Source organism: Rattus norvegicus, chromosome 3 (assembly GCF_021556685.1).
Source record: "Rattus norvegicus strain SHRSP/BbbUtx chromosome 3, alternate assembly SHRSP_T2T, whole genome shotgun sequence".
Lineage (NCBI taxonomy): Eukaryota > Metazoa > Chordata > Mammalia > Rodentia > Muridae > Rattus > Rattus norvegicus.
Genome location: NC_141536.1, coordinates 145,905,087 through 145,924,699, shown reverse-complemented (window position 1 = coordinate 145,924,699; position 19,613 = coordinate 145,905,087). Strand labels below are relative to the sequence as shown.

At 51.0% G+C, this 19,613-nt stretch overlaps 1 protein-coding gene across 45 annotated transcripts in view; it reads right to left on the bottom strand.

Annotated features, from left to right (window-relative positions):
- Src (SRC proto-oncogene, non-receptor tyrosine kinase) overlaps positions 1–19,613 on the bottom strand; it is a 47,965-nt gene that overhangs the window by 23,094 nt on the left and 5,258 nt on the right. For 11 of the 45 annotated variants that reach the window (XM_087654718.1, XM_087654739.1, NM_001431490.1 and 8 more), the window contains 1 exon segment: positions 10,401–10,477. The gene's annotated coding sequence lies outside the window, so the exon portion shown is untranslated. 45 annotated transcript variants of the gene reach the window in all.

The following is a 19,613-nucleotide window of genomic DNA, read 5'->3' as shown; positions in this document are numbered from 1 at the left end:
CAAATGTACACCTTGTGCCTTGTGCCCAAAGAGGTCAGGAAGGACACTGGGCTCCTTGGGAACTAGAATACAGACAATCGTGAGTCACTACATGGGTGCTGGAAACTAACACCAGGTCCTCTGTAAAAGCTGCCAGTGTTCTTACCTTCTGGGCCATCTGTCTGGGCCTGATTTTATTTTATTTTATATTTTATTTTATTTGATCTTATTCTACTTATGAGACAAGGTCTCTCTTGTCCAGACAGCCCCAGCTGTCCCAAATCTTACCATTTAGACCATTAGACCAGGCTGGCCTTGAACTCACAGAGATCCTCCTGCCTCCTCTCGTGAGTGTTAGGTTTAAAAGGCATGCATCCTCATGCCTATCATATGTAATATTTTTAAAGACTTAAGTTTCTTTAGAAGAAAAAGATAAATCAGTTCATATAAAAAAATCACAATGTAGCCAGGCATGGAGGAGGCACGCACTTGTCAACGCAGAATTCAAGAGGCTGAGGGAAGAAGATGGTGAGTTCAAGGCCATCCCAAGCTACAAAAAGATCCCACCTATAGAAAAAGAGTCTGCCTGGCTTGATAAACAAATTTAAACTTAAAAAAACAAAAAAAAAACAAAAAAAACTGCAACTCTATGATAAACAAGAGTTTTTTAATATATAAAGAGCTCACTCAAGATTAAAAACAAAAAACCCACAGACAGTTCCTGAGGGAGCCTTACACACCACAAGACTCCTCAGACAAAAGGCGAATGGAACCACAGAGGCCACCCGGCAACAGCAGATCCACATTCTCCTCAAGGGTGGATGAACGTCGTCCGAGTCAGACCATACGCTATGCCAGAAAACAGGGCTCAATTCATTTAAAAGAAATCAAATCATGGTTTCCAGCCATGACGGAGCAGAATCAGTCAATAAAAAAGATATCAGGGGGGGCTGGGGATTTAGCTCAGTGGTAGAGCGCTTACCTAGGAAGCGCAAGGCCCTGGGTTCGGTCCCCAGCTCCGAAAAAAAAAAAAAAAAAAAAAAAAAAAGATATCAGGGGACCTCATGGGCGGAGACTAACTTGGGAGAAAACACTAAAATAATTAGAAAACACTTAGAAAAGAAAGTGAAAACCCAGCACAGCAAAGGCTGCGGCAAACAGGGAACTTGGAGAGAACTTGCAGGGTAAACGTCTCTGCCAAGAACGGAGGTCTCCATATGTTGACCCGCCACAGTCAAAACAAAGTAAACACAAAGTGAACGGAATGAAAAGGAATAGCGGGGTTTAGCACGGGGCTGACAGAGCCGGAGAACGGCAGGAAGATCAACAGTAAAGCTCTGCTAGGTGCTGAACAGGAGACAGAGAGAGGCTCAGGTTACCCCTTAGGCTGGCATGAAGGCAGAGACCTCAGGAGTAAGATGAGCAGGTGTCAGGGAGGGTGCCAGTGATCCCTGCACCCTGGAGGCTGAGGCTGGAGGAATGCGAGGGCAGCCTGAGCTACGAAATGAAAGTCTGTGAGAAGGCTGGGGAGTCTCAGGCTCAAGGCTCACCCTCAGAAGACAACCTGTGGGATTCAAATCTCTCCTATGTGGGTCCCAGGGACTGAACTCCGGCCATCAGGCTTGGCAGCAAGTGGCCTTATCCTCTGAGCCATCATGTTGGCCCCAAATCAGTAAATTGTTCTATTTGTGTATGCCTGTGTCTGCACGTGTGGCATGGAAGCCAAAAGGAAGTGTCAGATCACCTGGAGCTAAAGTCACAGGAGGTGACAGACTCCCAATGAGGGGATCGTAAACCAAATCCAGTTCCTCCGCAAGAGTAGCAAGCGTCACTAACCACTGATTCATCTCTCCAGGCCTTGAGTTAGTCATTTTAAAACTTCCCTTAAAAAGGCCCAGGCCCAGACAGCTTCGCTGGTGAACTCTCTTGACCTCAGCCAGATGACGGGGAGGCTTCAGTGATGGATCGGGCCAGATACTTAGGGATAGTTAAGGCCAGTTCTCCAATTCACTCCATGAAGCCAGTGTCCCTGGAACTGCAAAAAGACACCCTAAGAAAAATGACAAACCGACGTCTCGGACTCCAGAGGTTAAAAACTGCCTACAGACAGCAAGCAGACAGCTCAGACATATATGAAAGAACCAGCACCAGGCCACGCTCCCTCTTTAAAAAACCAGTGACTAACACACTCACCCCCCTACAGAACAAAACCACACGATGATCTCAACGTGCGGTAATCTAAACACACACAGAAAAGACGTCTGACGTAACCCCACACCATTTCACCACAAACACACAAAAAAGGAGTGGGCCATACCTGAGATTCCAGCACTCAAGACAGGGGCAGAAAACCACAAGCTTCCAGGCAGTCACGGGCAATGTTAATGGAGACTCTATCGAAGAATGGGGGGACAGGAAAAGGAAGTGGGAGAGGAGGAGGGAGGGGAAGGCGTGAGGGAGATGGAGGAACAAATGGGGAACTCCCTCACCTGACACAGAGCATCTAGAAAAGCCACAGCTCGTGTGGTGCTAATGGTGACAGACAGATAGGAAAGCCCAGATGTCCCTTCCTAGCAGTACTTCCGTTTGAAGCTGTACCCTGGGCTCAGTCAGGGCTGCTGAGGAAGGAAGTAACAGGGCAAAGCCTACAGGCTGAAGGGAAGGTGTCAAGTTATGTCTACTTGCAGATGACATTATAGGTCTGCTCGCTTGCTTGTTTACTTTTGAGACAGTCTCAAGTAGTCCAAGGTGTCCTTGAACTCTAACACTGGCTCTAAACTGATTCTCCTGCATCTTAAGTTCTGCGATTACAAGCACATACCACCATGCTGGGCCAACATGATCTCAGAGAAAACTCCAAGGAGTCTACTAAAAGTCTCAGAACTAGTGAGTTCAGGAAGGTCGCACATAACAGGGTCAACCTGTAAAGACAGAGCTCGTGAGGTGCGTGGCTCAGTGGGTAAAGGCGTCCACTGCCAAGCTTGACATCCTGAGTTCAATTCCCAGGACCCACATGGGAGGAGGAGAAAACCAACTCCCAAAAGTTGTCCTCTGACCTCCACTTACATGCCATGGACATGCACACATGTGCACACACACACAAAAAAAGATTTTACAAACTGTGATGGCTATTCCTGGTTGTCGACTTGGCTATGTCTGGAATGAACTACAATCCAGAAATGGTGGGCACAGCTATGATCTAGATCTTGAGGCTGGAAGACATAAATTTCCGACCTGGATCGTGACTTGGAGAGATTTATGGCATGGTGGCCATAAAAAGCTTAGGCCCAGGCAAGGTAGTACATGCCTTTAATCCCAGGAGACTGAAGCAAGCAGATCTCTGAGTTCAAGGTCAGCCTGGGAAAACGCACGTTCCAGATCCAATTGTCATTGTACTGGACCACACCTCCCACTGGAGGCCTACATAAGGACACTGGAAGAAGGAAGATTCACTCTTCTTCGCCTGCTTGCACTCACGTCCCAGCACATCTGTTGGAACCCAGTTCTACAGAAACCCAGCTGAAACAACTAGCCTCGTGGGCCTGAGCAACTACTAGACTCTTGGACTTCCCATCCACAGCTGCCCATCTTACGGTTAGTTAGACTACAGACTATGCGTCATTACAATAAATTCTCTTAATATATAGAGACATTCCGTAAGTTCTATAACTCTAGAGAACCCTAACTAATACACAAACCTTTTTAAATAGAGCTTGGAGTGTGGGTTAACGGTACAGTGCTCATCAGATATGCAGACGGCCTTGGGGTTCATCCCCTGTCTCACAAAATACAGAAATGCATTTCTACACACTAGCAACCAATAAACCAAACTGAGAGTAAGAACATCCCATACCATCAACAAAAGAAAGGCAAGACTTAAGCTCCCAAAGGTTACAACCTTGCTGTAAGAAATTCAAAGCTAATTAAGGGAAGGCCACCCGTGTCCACAGGTTATGAGAGCAAATATTGGTCAGATGACAAGGCTGAGCTGGCAAACACCATCAGCAAAACATTTGCCACACAATCATGATGACCTGAGTTTGTGCTCCAGCACCCACCACCTGTAAGCCCTGCTCTGTAGCAGAGACAAGCAGATCCCTGGGACTCACTTACAGCAGTCCAGCCTCCTGAGAGAACCCCAAGTCAGTGAGAGAACCTGTCTCAAAATGACAGGAGTGACAGCTAAGGAACCTCTGGATCACCCCCAAACACAAGCTTGTGTACTTGTGTACAAAAGATGGCACTTCTCCCACCGGATCAACTGGGGAGGCAGAACCCTGCCCGACCAACTGGGGAGGCCCAGCTGACTTCTCTACGAATGCTGACAGCCTGACTTTAAGATACATGTGGAAAGCCAATATACTAGGAATTGTCGAAACCATCCTGAAGTGGAAAACACAGACTGAGACGTCACGAGTCTCTGCTTCAAACATACCATAGACCTGAGGACATCACAACAGTGTTGACTGTGACACGCACAGTCTTGCGACCCTATGGAGCAGCTTCAGGGCTGTCGCGATGGCTCGGTGGATAAGGTGACTGTTTCACAAGCCAGATGAGCTAAGTTCAATCCCCAGAGCACATAGAAAAGCAGGAGACTGACTCCACGAAGCTGTTCTCGGAACTCCACGAGTGCACTATGACATCTGCGTGGACCGTGCATGCATGCACGCATGATTAATAATAATAAATAAATTTCAGAAAACAAATACACTCTCAGAGTCAGATGGCATTACCGGGGCACCAAGACAACTCAGTAGTGACAGTAGTCTTTTGACAAAGGCTGCTGACACAGGAGAGCGGCCATTAGAGACAGCAGAACACTTGATAGCCTCCTCCAACACAAAAATGGCTTGAAACAGACCACAGGCCTGAGCCCTGAGGCAAAACAAAAAGCCTGCATGAGGGCAGTCAAGCCTGGTGGAACACACATTAATCCCAGGACCCTGTGAGTAGAGGCAGGGATATCAGCTTGAGCCTAGCCTGGGCTACAAGAGGCCCCGTCTCAAAGAAACAAAGACCTGAAAGGAAATATAGGTAAAAGCCACAAGACCTTGAGACCAACGATTTCTCATGCAGGGCACTCAGGACCCAATAACAGAAGGAAAATAAGCTCCTACTTATCCTAACTTAGAATCCTGACGTTCTTCCAGAGGACACCCTTAAGAAAGCAAAGAGAAGAGCCAGGTGAGGTGTAGCAAGATTGGAATCCCAGCATGTGAGAAGCTGAGGTAGAAGGATCGTGAATTGGAGGCTAGCCTGGGCTACACAGTAAGGCATGTTATGGTTAGTGTTAATTGTTGACTAGATAGAATCTAGACTCACTAGGGAGATAGTGGGGAAGACTGTGAGAGATAATTTTGACTGTTTTATCTGAAGTGGGAGACATGTCCACTGTGGGTGGCGCCATTCCCTGGCTGGGATCCTGGACTGTGTGAGTGGAGACTGGAGGCTGGCCTTTGTTCACCTTCTCTGCTTCCTAACTGTGGATGCAATGTTATCACTGGGTCAAGCTCCTGCCACCTTAGTGTCCCTGTTATGTGCCTGTTATGATGGAGTATGCTCTTGAACTACGAACCAGAATCCTTTCTCCCTTAGGCTGTTCTTGTCAGAGTGTTTTGTCACATAACAGGAAATGAGACTAAGATAACCCTGTCCAAAAAAAGACAACCCAAAACACAGAAGAAGATGTTTCGAAATCATGTAACAAGGGATTTCTATCTAGATGATATAAGGAAACCTAGACCATCAAGATGGGCTCAGATGGGGAAAGGTTTGCTGCCAAGTCTAAAAATATGAGTTCACTCCAGGACCCACATGCTAGAAGGCGCAAAACAACCCCAAAAGCTTTCTCTGTGCCATGACGTCTGAACACCACAGACACACACACACACACACACACACACACACACACACACACATACACACACACTGCCATGACTGACATCTGGACACCACACAGACACACACACACACACAGACACACACACACACACACACACACACACACTCTCTCTCTCTCTCTCTCTCTGTCTCTGTCTCTCTGCCTCTCTCTCTCACACACACACACACACTCTCTCTCTCTCTCTCTGTCTCTCTGCCTCTCTCTCTCACACACACACACACACTCTCTCTCTTTCTCTCTCTGTCTCTGTCTCTCTGCCTCTCTCTCTCTCTCTCTCTCTCTCTCTCTCACACACACACACACACACACACACACACACACACACACACCAGTGTTTAATAAAGTGTCTAAGGCTAGAGAGATGCTCAGCGGTTAAGAGCGCTTGCTATCCTTGCAGAGGATCCAGGTTCAGTTCCCACGACAGGCAGCACACACCCACCAGTACCTCCATTCCAAGGAACCTGACCACCTCTGCTGCCCGGGGAGGTGGGGTGGGGGGGAACCTGTACTCATGCGCACCACACATACGAATACACAAGTGAAAGCTAAAAAGAAAAAAGAAAACCTGAGCAGGGCTGAGTGGCAGGGCACTTGCCTGGCATGAGCGAGGACCTATGGGTACAACTGGACAACGAACAAAACCCAACTTCGAAATGGACAAAGGATGCCAACAGGCGTTTCTCCTCCAGAAGAAACAACCTGCAGCTGACATGGACAGAAGCTCATCGCCAGGACCCACGAGAAAAGGCAAGTCAGTCACGTGAGATGCTGTGTCCTGCCCACAGAGCATCTGTCATCAGAAAGGCAGCCAGCACCAAGCACTGTCAGGAACATGGGGACACCTTCTTCTATTATTGGGGGGCCTCCAGTGACACAGCCACTTGAAAAAACAGTCTGGCCTTCCATTAAAAGGCTCGATGGGCCCACTCTCCCTACTTAATTTGGCCTAGCTGTACACATTCTTAACAAGTGCTAGAGCATACAGAATGTGGGAGGTTCATTTAAGGAGGGGGTTGGACTCGGCCCAGGCATGTATGGAGAAGCTGTTATGTATGCTGAAGTGATATTTTCTAGTGATGCATCTGTTTTGCTGTCACCCACACTCCTATATGTAACCCCTCAGCCATGCTTTTGTAAGCCCAATAAACTCAGAGGTTCACCAAGCTGGAAAAAAAAAGGTTCAATGGGGACTTAGCACGCCATCCAGGAACTCCACTCCCAGGTACACATCGGCAGAAATGAAAAGATGCAACCACACAGAAACCCACAGCCTACAGCACACAGGGCAGCATGCGCCGTGGCCCCACAATGAAACAACCCAATGTCCACCAATGGATGATCATGTGAGTGGACTGCACACACGCCGGGTACAACCACAGGCATAACACCAGGCTTAGAGCCCACCTCTGTGCCCACCCATGGCCTGAGTTCCACCCGGAAGTCTGTTTGTCTTGGGCATCCTCACATCATCCCTAACCCCATGCAGCTGGCGGGCGGATGTCCATCACAGAGCCCACCTGGATCCTAGACCTCCTACTCCAGAAACACGATTTTCCCTTACTCTCATCCCTCTCCCTCCTCTTGGCACCTGAGGTCTTCAGATTGCCTGCCCTGTTGTACACCTCTCAAACTCCAAAAAAAAACAAAAAAAAAAAAAAAAACAAAACCACTGCACACATACATGTATGCATGCATGCACACACAATTTCAAAATAAAACGAGTACATTAAAGGGACACGGTAAGATCCAGTTCACCACAGAAGTATTCATAATAGCCAGGAACAGCCCAAGTGTCTGCCAGGGCGGAGCCTTAAAAAATGCTATTGTGGGAGCAGGAAAGACAGCTTGGCAGTTAAGAGTATTTGCTGCTCTTGCAGAGTTCAGTTCCCAGCATCCATGCGGCATCGCACAACCATCTGTAGCTCCAGTTCCAGAGGAATGGCGCCCTCTTCTGGCCACCTCAGGTACCTGTACCCACATGCACATACACACACACACACACACACACACACACACACACACACACACACACACACATATACACATTTAAAATAAAATAAACTTTTTTTTTTAAAGTTGATATCATGGGCTGGAGAAATGATTCAGTAGTAAATATAACTGCTTGTTCTTTCAACGGTTCTGGGTTCAATTCTCAGTACCCATATGGCAGCCCACAACAGTCTATAACTATAGTTCTATAGGATCCGATGCCTTCTTCTGGTGTGCAGATGTACACACAGACAAAAAACCCACATATATTAATAAAGAAATAAATACATACATCTTTTTAAAAAATGTTGTTATTGGGGTTGGGGATTTAGCTCAGCGGTAGAGCGCTTGCCTAGCGAGCGCAAGGCCCTGGGTTTGGTCCCCAGCTCCGGAAAAAAAAGAAAAAAAGAAAAAAAAAATGTTGTTATTATGGAAGCTAAGATAGAACAGTACTTACCAGAGGTTGAAGAGGAAAGAGAAAAGAGAGGATGAAGAGAGATTGACCAATGTGCAGGATGCTCTAGTTGGATGGGTTGAAGAGGTCCCTGTGTGCCTGTGTGTGAACATTGGATGCCAGTAAATAACAATACACTGCACACTTTAGAAAACTGCAAGAACTAATCCTGAATGTGAGAACACAGAGAAACAGAGTGTTTGAGGAGACGGGCTCACATGGGTTTGACCATTATAAAACACACAGGGGCTACAGCTATGGTTTAGGGTGGAGTAACTAATTGCCTAGCAGGAGTGAGGGAAGGTTGCATCTCAGCACAGAATCAATCAATCAATCAATCAATCAATCATGTGTTATCTATAAACACATATTTTATGTCAATTTAAAAATGTTTTCATTACAATTCAATTTCTTTTTTTTAAAAGATTTATTTATTCTATTTATATGAGTACACTATCACTGTCTTCAGACACACCAGAAGAGGGCATCAGCTCCCATTTCAGATGGTTGTCAGCCCCACGTGGTTGCTGGGAATTGAACTCAGGACCTCTGGAAGAGCAGTCAGTGCTCTTAACCTGAGCCATCTCTCCAGCCCTACAATTCAATTTCTGAGATTTATTTTATGTGAGCCCTTTGTCTTGCATGTATGTCTGTGTAGCGTGTGCATGCCTTGTGCCCAAGGCGTGCAGAAGAGGGCATTGGATCTCCTGAAATTTGAGTTACCGTGACATGCACACTGGGAATTGAACTCAGAACCTCTGGAAGAGCAGCAAGTGCTCATAACTGCTGAGCCATCTCTCCAGCCCTTGCATTCAGTGTTCATCTGTGCGTGGGTGAGTGTGAGTGTGTGTGTAGGTGAGTGTGTGTGTATGTGTGTGTGTGTGTGTGTGTGTGTGTTTGGGGGGCGCACGCGCCACTGTGTGCACATGGAGGTCAGAAGACAAATTGGAAGAGTTAGTTTTCTCTCCTATGTGGGCTCCAGGCCTCGCACTCAGGTTGAGTCTCCATGGCAAGCATCTTTGCCTACAGAGCCATTTCACGAGCCCTCAAAAACATTTTAATGTGTTAATACACACGCGCGCGCACACACACACACACACACACACACACACACACACACACACACACACACACGCAGGCTGAGGAGACGGTGGTATGGGTAAAGTGCCATCCATTATGCAACCCTGAGGAGCTGAGTTCAGACGTCCAGCACTCTATAAGTCAGGCATGGCAGCACATGCCTGTGACTCCAGCAATAGAAGCCATGACAGGCAGACCCTGGGGACTTCCTGACTAGAGAGTGAGGTGCGGGTTCAGAGAGAGACAGTACCTCAAAAGATAAGATGGACAAGTGACTGAGGAAGATGTCAGACTCCAGCCTCTACATGTGCTCACGGGGGCATGCACCCCGACACCCCCCACAGAGAGACCCAGAGGACAGAGGCAGGTATAGGGCATATCCACACAATGAAGTGTTATTTGACAAGCAGTCTTTTTTTTTTTTTTTTTTTTTTTTGGATCTTTTTTTCGGAGCTGGGAACCGAACCCAGGGCCTTGCGCTTCCCAGGCAAGCGCTCTACCACTGAGCTAAATCCCCAACCCCAACAAGCAGTCTTGACACAACTGGCTAAATGATGCCCCAACTAAGTGGGTCTTGAAAATATTATGCTAAGTGAACAGAGCCAATCAACTCTGACAAGAACACGCGATGGACCACTTCAAATGGATTAATCCCGTGGGAACTTATCTCATCACTGTGACAGTTTTTAAAGCCATCTTGGAAATCAATGTTCACCTGACAGATTGGCAAACTGATAGTTCTATAATTTTGCCTCAAATCTAGTATCATCTCCAGTCTGGGAGGAAAGAGGCGAACTGGAGAGGGTAGCACATATACCTGCTACTCCACTAAAAGACACTGTTTAGCAAATTACAACCGCACAGTTATATGGTGAGTTCAAGACCAGCCTGGGCTACATAGTGAGCTGAGAGCTACCCAGCCAGCTGAAGTTAGCCTCGAGGACACATTTAATGCAGACCAGCCAACATGAGACTGGATCGCACCCAGCTTACCTGCCTTTGTTCAGATCCCGGCTCAGCCTGTCATGGTTACACAGGTCACTCAGCACTCTTGGCCTCTGTATTCTGTCCTGCGGAAGGATGTTTGTCAGTGACTTCTCCACATGGCTGTGCTTAAGCCACATTCTCTGCCCGTGATCAATGTTACTATGGACACCAGGTGACTGTGCAGTCACCCAGAGCTTCAGAGTGAGTGCTCCAACAGCAGAGACCAGGCAGGCTTCCCACAGAGGCAGCCCCACGCAGGGCAACAAGGTCCCCACAGTAGGGCTAGGGTCTCTGGAAAATGAAGTCTTTGGATCATCCATCCCAGAAAGGTCACTGGGCTGAAAAGCTTACCACACACCAGCTGGCCACAAAGGGAAAACCAGAGAGTGTGCTGTGACCACATAGCACTCTCGACTCTCCCGACTCTCCCCTAGCCCAGAGGACAAGCCCCAGAAGCTGTCTAAATTGGAGGCTCTCAGAGGAGAGTGATTCCCAGGGACAGGCACCATGTTAAATAATACACCATGCATGAGCCCAAGACGCTCCACCCTATCCCTGTGTGACCGGTGCCTTTGTGTAGATGAGAAAACTGGGGTCCAAAAGGGGGTTAGCTGTTTGCCTGAGGTCATGTGGCAACTAAGAGACAGCATTAGGAACAAGCATGGATTGTCTGGCCCCTGCCCCAGGGCCCACCCATCATGAAGACGCCAGCCAGGCCTGTGTCTGCCCTTGCCGTCATCTCTGAGGCTGTTCTCAGCAGGACCAGGAACACCAGATGCACCACTGAGCACTGGGAAGCAGGGTGTCTGCCACGGAGGAACGACTGAGTAGGAGGACATGGCAGGCAGACTGGGCAGTGCAGGGCCCAGCCAGGTTGGGAGAGCCTCATGGTTTGGGGATGTCCTAGTGTTGTCCTCAGGGGCAGTGTACTAGCCTACAGATTGCCTTGGCTAGGGGCCTTCCTCCGACTCCTTTGGACAGCTCCCCAGCTCTCCCAGGCCCTGGTCATAGGGACACCCAGCCATGTCTGACAAAGAAGCTAAGTCAGGGCCTGAGCTATCTCTGAGGCCTAGCTATCTTCCAGCCTTTTCCAAGGCCACTGGTCCCAGATGATCTCATGGAGGGTCTTAAGCTCCTGGGTCAGCTCATTTTTCCAAAGGAGAACAAAGACTAGACAGAAAGACAGGTGCACACTTCAGGCCCCAGAAGCCAAGGCACCACAGCCTCCTTCTAGCCTCTCAGCCAGCAAGCGAAAGCTTGGAAGCCTTTGGGGCTCAAGGATGGGCCCCCAGCTGACATTCAGACAGGCTCCCGCAGTGCCCACCTGTGGTAGGGAAAAGGACCTAAGAGGACATCACCCCACACCCATCTCACAGGAGGGTGGCCCCCTCTACACCATCATCATTCTGGGGGAAGTTCCCCGAGGACAGGCACCTGCGCCCTGACTGTCTTTAGTGTGATTGAGGGAACGCCCTGCTTACCTGCGTAATCCTCACAAATGGCTTAGCAATGTGGAGAGGACGAAGGGCTAAGAAAATACCCACGACAGTAGTGATGACTGAGACTTACCTAGCATCTACTGAGTCCCGTCACAGGGACTCATGAAGCCCAGGCTAGCCTCAAACTCACTACGTAGCTAAGGATAACCTTGAAGTTCTGAGTGCTTGCCTTTACCTCCCATTTACATGGTGCTTACATAGCCTGTTAGCTGAGAACCCATGCCAGCTCATTTTATGAGTTTTCTAGGGATAAGAGTCACACTACATAGCACAGGCTAGCCTAGAATTCAGCAAGTAGTCCAGGCTGACCTTGAACTCAGAAATGCACCTGCCTTTGCCTCCCTCCCAAGCACTGGAATTAAAGGTCTGTGCCACCATATCAGGCCCATGTGAAATTCTTAAGTCCATTTTACAGATGAAGCAGGTGAGTCTAAGATCCTGCCACAGCTGGTGACTCCTGTGACAATCCCCCCAGCTTTTCCAGCCAGTAAGCTGCCCCTGGAGGCTGCAAAGGCTCTCAGAAAAGAGCCTGTGGCTGGGCTGGTCTTTCCTGGAACCCAGCACATGGACAGCTCCACAGCAAACCGCTGGGTGAGATGGGAGCTTGGGGTGGGGACAGACCCTCCTGTGGTTGCCACTACCCCCAGGAGTCTCTTTGTAGTCTGCAACTTCACAGTTTTACATCTGAAGAGAGGATCTGGGAAACTGCCTGGGGACCAGGAAACCCTTCTTTTCTACACTGGAGAGTAGAGGAGGTGAGGTTGGAGCTGAGGAGTCACTAAGAGACAGGCCAAAATGGTTCATTCATGAGTTCAAGGAGTTACCATCACTGAGTGACCCTAGACAGGCCACATTTCATCTGGGCCGAAGCCAGCATCTGGGCACAAAGTCTCTGACATGTTCAGGATGACGGAGTGACCTTGGTTGGACACTGAAGTAACAAGTTCTAATCTTACCCCAGCCTCTCCAAGGTCAGCTGGGCAGCCCCCTCCTCCCTAGCGGCAGGCGGATGGGCCCTGAGAGGGGCCGCCAGCCGGCCCCTGCCCACGGTGCCCGCTGTTCCCTGCCAACAGCTCTGGTTGCTTCTCGACTCTGGGAACATGGTGCCCCCTCCTCCCCGCCCACACCCAGGTGGCATCTCCCTTGGGGACATGGGTGGGCAGGAACGCCAAGTGGCCAAGCCCGAGTGCTAAGTTCCTCCTCCCACCCCTTAGCCCACAGGTGCTGTCTCCTTCGCTATCCATGAACTGAGGAAAATATTGAATATGAGGGCAGTGGTCTGGGGGCCTGCTGCTTGCTCTACCTCCCTCCACCCCCTGCCATTGCTTCACCCCTAGATGATCCTCCAGCCTCTCCACATGCTGTTCCCTTCTCAGGGGCTGCTCCTGGTCGTTCCCAACCTCACTTATCCATACCCATAAAAAGAGGTAGTCCTCTTTACCTGGGCCAAGCCCTCCCTCATCATGAGGATTAAGAGCTGAACGACCCAGGTTCAAAACCCAGCTCCGGCCCTTCCTTACTATGTGACCCTGGCAGTTTCTCTACCTCTGTGCCTGTCCCCTCCCCTACACCATCAGGATACAAACAGCCTACTTTGAAGAATGGTCATGAGAATGAAGTAAGTTCAACTAGTGGAGCCCCAAGGATAGGGCCCAAAGCCCAGAAAGTCCATCAGAGCAGTGGCTACTGTGTTCTGGCCACCTACTAAGTGCTAGGCCCTGAGCTCAGTCAGCATAGTCACTGGCAGGCTGGCCTTATGAGCCAACGTCCTCACCAGCAAACTATACCAAGAGAGGAAAGAGGCAGCTGGCAGGAAAGAATGGCAGACTTTGGGTAGATTATAAATTTTCAGGTACACAGAAACACATATATTGAACATGGAACACTATAGAGATTTACTTTCGCATGATGTGAGGGGGAGCAGAGGGTCTGCTATGCCTCCTCCATACAGAAAGAAGATGGCTACACTACATGGTGAGCTATGCCCGAGTACCCAAGTATTCCAAACAGACACCCATCTGCTCCTCGTCACCCTGGGCACCGAGCTCTGCCCCTCAGGACTTCTCCCTCCACGATCTCCCTCTCCACTCCATTACCCCGGCTTCTTGCTGCGGCCCCAACACTCCAAGCATGCTCCATCCCCACCTGTCTCAGGGCGTCTGCATGTTCTCCCCCTGGGTTCCACCCCTGAGAGTTGTAAGCCCACCCCACTCCCAGTGCCAGCCAGCCTTTCAGTGTGAGCACCTTCCCCAATGCAGGTACAGCAGCAGCCCGTCCATTACCCAGCGGGCATATCAAACCCCCTACCCATTTTATATAGATAGGGTCCATGGCACTTGGCTCCCTCTAACAGAGGTGCCCACTGATCCCTTGTTTGCTGGTTTTCTGTCCGCCCTGCCAGTCAGCAAACACTGCAAAGGCAGGGATTGAGTCCAGCTGGTTCTCTGATGTGTCTCCAGCCTCCAGAATATTGTCCAGCACACAGACGTGCCCAGTGTACATGGATGAATGGATGCACGGATAGGAGAAGGAACAGGTAAACAGATGGGCGAATTGGGTAGATGTGTACATGGATGGATACATGGATGGGCCCCACTGAGGAACAGACAGGAAGGTAGGTGATTAGGTAAGTAGGTAGATGGATGGACCGACAGATGGATGGATGGGTGGGTGGGTGGATGGATGGATAGATGGATGGGTGGGTGGATGGAAGATGGCAGGATAGCAGGATAGATGAGTGGAGAGACAGAGGTGATTGGGTGGTTAGGGAGGTGGTTGGGCCCACCTAGAACCTCCCCAGGAAGAAGAGGTAGCCTAAGCCACATGTCTATCCATCCCCAAAGGCTGAGGCCCAGCCCTGCTCTCCCTGCATGAAGTCCCAGCAGAGGCTCTGACCACCCAACTTATGCCTGCAATGTAAAATATAAAGCAACTCCAGTCCCCAAGCCCCACCCAGCACAGGCCTGGGCTGGGAGCTGGGTGGGGGGAGTGGGGGTAGAGCGTTTGCCAAGTGAGTAAGGAGTGAGGCAGGAATGGGGGAGCGGATCCAAGGGCCATGGCTGTCAGAACATGCCTGGTCCTGCATTCTCAGTACAAGCACGCTGGAGGCTGAAAAGCCTCAAACCAGCTCTTCCAGTGCCACTGGGGAGAGCCTGCAGGCTCCAGCTGGCCCTGGAAAGGGGAAGGAAGACAGAAGCTAAGCAAGTGAAAAATGGGGCTCACACCACACACCCAGGACAGACAGACTGGTGCTGTAGCTCACTGCCGGACCTCAGCCCCTGACCTGTGCCATGCAGAACAAGATCCCTTCCTAAACCTACACATCTAAAGTGTCCACCCTGCAGGCCTCAGGCTGCAGCGCCCCAGACCAGCCAGATGCAACCTCACAAAGTGGTAGCTTACTTTCAACAAGACTACACACACACACACACACACACACACACACACACACACACACGCACACACACACACACATGCACACACGCACGCACACACACACGCGCACACACACACACACGCACACCTGTTTTGTTTTGTTTTTATAACTCAAAGGACTCCCTGGAGCATGAACGACATAGATGACAATGTTGTATCGCAATGTCGAGAAGCTGCAAACCCCTGTGCAGAGAGGCCAAAGCCCGGAAGTGAGTGGAGCCTGAGCAGGGGGTAGGGAAGGGGAGGCGGGGCTAGGCAGTAAATGACCTGGCTCACAATGCTGACCTGTTGTGCCAGGTGAGGAGGCCTTCTACAAACTGTGGTGCCCTTCTCAGTTGTTTCCCCATATGGAGAGAGGCTTTGGCTCTGATTCAGGAACCTTCGACCCCAAGATGCTGAGATATCTGAAAGCCCAGCCCGGCTCCAGCCAGGCCCTGGATGGGCAGGCCCTCACACACCTGCAGTGAGGAGGCTCTGCCTCAGGGCTGAGAGGGAGAGACTATGACGAGCAGAGGAAACTGAGGCTGGGCTCCCTCAGCAAGTTGGAGTCAAGCTTTGTCAAGCCCGGAGGCCAACTGAGCAGACTCCATTTCCCAAGACAGAAATGGGTATACTTTAATATTGCTGTCTGGGATTTGGGGGCCAGGGTCTGTGTAAAGCCATAGGTCCCCTAGGCCTTGAGATCCCTGCCCCACTATGTGATCCTGGCCAAGGAGAAGCCACGCTCAGCCTCGGTTTTCTATCCTCAGTAGCCAGGTTCTGAACCTTGTCAGTCCCAGCTCCAAACACTCCCTGAGCTCCCTGAAGGAAGTGTCCCTTCCCTCTCCCATTCTGGAGCAGAGATGCTGACGTGAACCCTCTGGCCCATGCGTCTTACCCCTAAATGAAAGGCTCTGAGTCCCTACTGGGGGCCACACCAGCCCTAACCTTCCCCTCAGTTCCCTGTACTGCCCACGTCAATAGCTCCCCCTTCCCTGGAAACAGCATGCTCCTGCCTCAGAGCCCTTGCACAGGCCATTCTCTGCCCAGAGTCTACTCCCCCCCCCCATTTCTCCACAACTCACTCCCTCACTTTCCTTGGGTCTTCAGGACAAAGGACACCTGTCCCAGTAGGCGCTTCAATGGTCCCACCCCAGCCAACTCCCCTCTCTCCCAGTCTCAGCTCAAAAGTCAACTTTTCCAGGGGACTTAAGGACCCCCTCAGCCCTGCCAGAGGGCCTCCAGTCCTCTTTCCTGGCATGAACCTTCACTCTGACGGCAGCAATCTCTGGATGAGCACAGGGCCACTTCCACTTTCTCACAGCTGACACTCGCTGACGGTCAGTGTCGCGTTAACACCAGTGCCTGGCTGGGACAGTTTTGAACACCTTTTCAGAACAGAGCAGATGGTGTGGGCACAGAGCACTGGCCCAGTAAGGGGAAGGTGCATGGTTGAAGGGCAGAAGGAAGAGGGACGAATGGGAAGATGGATGGGGAATGGAAGGATGAATGTTGGGTGCGCAGGGAATCCATAGTAGGGTCTGGATTTGCCAGGGATGCCTGGGCTCCTGAAAACTGGCTGAGACGGGAGAGAGATGCTGAGCTTCCCCATCAGAGCAGCCAGGCTATGCAATCCCACCCTTGACCTCAGAAAGCTCCTTCTCCCAAGGGAGGGAGTGCAGAGGAGGAGCATACAGCCCTGCTCCCCAGGGAGGGAGCTCCCAGGCTCCATCTGTCTCCCCACAAAGGGGCTTTGTCCTTGGAGCTAAGAGCTCAGGGCGCCCGGAAGCTGCCCCTTGGCAGCCCAGCAAGGCTGTGGCTCTGAGCCAGGCTCTCCCAGGACTGTACAACACTGGACACAACCCTCCAGAGAACATCCTCTATTTCTGTGAGGGAAGAAACTGAGGCTCAGGAAGGGAAAAATCACTTAGCCAAGCTCTCCCAGCTGGAATCAGTGTAAGGCCTCAAAGCTAGGCCTCTTAGGTTCCACAGTCCATATAGCCCTCAGACTATCAGGAGCTTAAGAGAGGGTGGACTGTGCCCTGGGAGGCTCACCCAAAAGGAAGGAGGCTGGGACTGGGACCAGAGTCCACTTTAGGTGGCCTGGGGTACCCATCATAGGACACCCCATTTCCTGAGGGGCAGTGTTACCAAGAGATGCAGTAAGAGGAAACTGAGGCATCCCTCCCTGTCTCCCCACCCCGACCCAGGTTCTTGATATTCCTAGACACAGCCACTCAGCAAGGCGCCCCCGGCCACTGTTGCAAGGCCACACTGCCTGAGCCAGGCATGATCCACAGAACTGGATACAGCCATCTTCCCAGGGGCCTCCACCCCATCAGGCTGTATGTAAACATCATATGCTTTGGGGTCCACAGAAGGCACCAGGTCCAACCCCAGCTCCCAGCGCTCATAACAAGCTCACAGGCTGCATCACAAGGCCCTGATGAGTCTCCTCAGAAGGCCAGCCTCTGTCCTCTGCCCAGTCAGGAGCTCTGATCCCTGTCTTAAGCCCCTGCTCCACTTCATCCTTCTCTGTTCTCTACCAACCATGCCTTCCCTGCTCCCACAACACTGAGTGTGCAGGATGAACTAGGCTCCTTCTCAGCAGGTATAAACGACCCCAAGTTCCACAGCCGCAGGCGATGCACACACACACACACACACACACACACACACACACACACACACACACACTTTACTTCCTGGGTTCCCTCTGTCTAAGACGCCCTCACCCTTCTCTTTCTCAGGATCTCTTGTTTACCCTTAGGGACCTTGGTGACCTTCCTCCCCGAAGCCTCCTTGGCATTGCTAGGCCGCCATCATTCCTGTGTCACCTAGGTCACAGTAGAGCAAACATCAGGGTCTGTAATTGGCTCCAGAGCATTGCTTCCAGTGCCCCCGAGACAGATCACACTGTCCTCTCCTCCAAAGTACATCTCCCCTCAGAGCCCTGGAGCAGCCTCCTGTGCCCTGCCCCCACCCACAGGTGGCCCAGACACCATCAGTTGCTAAGCATGGAGAGCTCCAGGAGCCCAGGGGCAGAGTCCCAGGCAACACCAAAAGCAGCCAAGGCTGATTCTGACCATGATGCCCATGGATCTAAGGTGTGGGCAGAGTGGGTGGTGGGGGAGCTGCCTGCAAATGGCCAACTGGTAACCAAACCCACGTTGCTTCTAAAACTAGGGCACAGGATTGAAATGGGAACAGCAGAATTGTCCCCAAATAGAACAGTGGCTCATCTGGTTCCGGGCCTTGGGAGCACCTGGAGGGGTGGGGGTTGGGCGAAGGAGGCAAAACCTGCGGTGAGGAACCGTTCTACCCACAATACCCCTGTGGGCCCCAGGCTGCCTTTGATCACACCATCCTCTGCCTGGACACTCTCCCCTTCCTACCACCTTGGCCACTGAGGGGAAACTTCCTACAGGCATAAGATATTTAGGGACCCAGCCCAAGGGAAAAAGCTGCTGTCTCCTGATGTGGACGAGGGAGAAGCCATTTACCTGCCCAGCAGATACAGGCGGGAACAAAGTCCACAGGGCACAGCAGGGCCACCTGGGAAGTACAGGGGTCCCACCCTGCCCAGGAGCAGCCACCTCAGTGAGATGTTGTCTGTCACACCATCTACCAACCCAGCTGCGTGGGTTTCTTCAGAAGGGTGGGAAGGGGGTGTGATCTGCCTCTCACCGAATCCTCAGAAGGAACCTCCAAGTTTCACCCCTTCAAGGCTATGTGACCCCAAGCAAGTCACTTAACCTCTCTGATCCATCTAGGCACTCATAGGAAAAGACAGACCCAAGACTCAGGAGAATAGGGTTATCCTAACTGCCTAAGCAGGGAGAGCACCCAGCAGGCGCCCAACCTGAGGCCAGCTTCCTCATCTGTGATGAAGGTGATCACTGGGTTCAGTCTCCATCGCAGCCCTGCTGGGGTGTGCAGGTAACTACATAGAAGTGCTTTGCAAACTATAAAGTGCTGTGCCCTCAGGAGTGGTAATTACCACACTCTCCCTTAGAAGCAGAGAAAACCAGCCTAGAGGTGCTATCTGCCAGAGATGGAGCCTTGAGGGTGATAGAGAAAGGGTAGAGGAGGCGCAGGGAGAAGACAGAAGGTGAGGGGAGAGCCAGGGATACTTCTGCTGTGGGAGGGCTTGCTCAACAGTGGGGTACCTGCCAGCAGAGATGGCGGATGCTGAAACCGCAACTCTCAGAAAAGAGAGGTAGGAGAGTCACTCCTTCCTGCCAGGCTGGACCAGAGATGAGTTCCAGCTCAGTCTAGGCTATACAGCCAGGCCCTGTGTCAGACT